Below are 1,304 nucleotides of genomic sequence, written 5' to 3'. Positions count from 1 at the left end.
AGATGTGAGAAGGGGAAGATGAGGAGGGAAACGTTGTAGAAGAGGAGGTGAAGAAAGAGGAGGAAGAAGAAGGGAAACAAGATGTGGATGAGGTAGAGGAGGAGGGTAAAAAGGATGTCGAACAGGAAGAGGAGGAGAAGGAGGAGGTTGAGGGTGAGGAAGAGGAGGAGGATAGGAAGGGAGGGAGGAGAAGGAGTTTATTCATCGCCGTTCTTTGTTGTGTCTGAGGAAAAGAGAGAGAGAGAAGAAAAATATTAATTAGTGTTTATATTACAGAAAAATAATTAGCTTAGGCTCGAACTCATTCTTCACTACGATAAGGTCTTGATATAATAAAAGATAAATATTAATAATAATAATAATAATAATAATAATAATAATAATAATAATAATAAATAAAAAATAACAATAGATGATAAATAATAATAATAATAATGATAAATAATAACTTAGAAATTTTATTAAACATTTTCACCAATTTGTTCGGTCTGGTAGAGATTCCTTGTTTATCTCTCTCTCTCTCTCTCTCTCTCTCTCTCTCTCTCTCTCTCTCTCTCTCTCTCTCTCTCTCTCGTCAATTACTCAACAGACATATGAGTAACACGTCCCCCAAGGTGGTTTCAGTGTGTTAGCCAGAGATTTTTCAGCCTCTGCCTCTGCTATACTGTCTATCATTATCTTTCTGCCGCTGTCTCTATGCCACTGCCTCTCTGCGCCACCACCACAACAACAACAACACAAACAACAACAACAACAACAACAACAACAACAACCACCACCACCACCACCCATCACACCACCACCACCATCACCACAACAACAACAGCAACAACAACAACAACAACAACAACAACAACAACAACAGCAACAACAACAACAACAACAACAACAACAACAACAACAACAGGCACCACCTCACCACCACCACCACCACCATCACCACAACAACAACAGCAACATCACCACCACCACACACCACCATCACCACAACAACAACAGCAACAACAACAACAACAACAACAACAACAACAACAAGCACCACCTCACCACCACCCATCACATCACCATCAGCATACCAGACTGGCACTTGGCCAAACTCTCAAGACTTGAAGATGCAAGAGTGCTTAATAATCCTTCCTTCTCCCACATCTTGGCCACTAACCGGGGATTAGGAGGGATTTACGTCGGGATTACAGCTCCTTCACCTCCTAGACTCATTAGGGAGTTGGGTGTAGAACGGGAGAATCCCTCTCGGCTGTGTAACCCGGAGTTATAGCGGTAAATAGGGGGATATCATAAATCCG

The sequence above is a fragment of the Homarus americanus genome, unplaced genomic scaffold (assembly GCF_018991925.1).
Source record: "Homarus americanus isolate GMGI-L3 unplaced genomic scaffold, GMGI_Hamer_2.0 scaffold26347, whole genome shotgun sequence".
NCBI lineage: Eukaryota > Metazoa > Arthropoda > Malacostraca > Decapoda > Nephropidae > Homarus > Homarus americanus.
Note: the sequence above shows the minus strand (reverse complement) of the source record.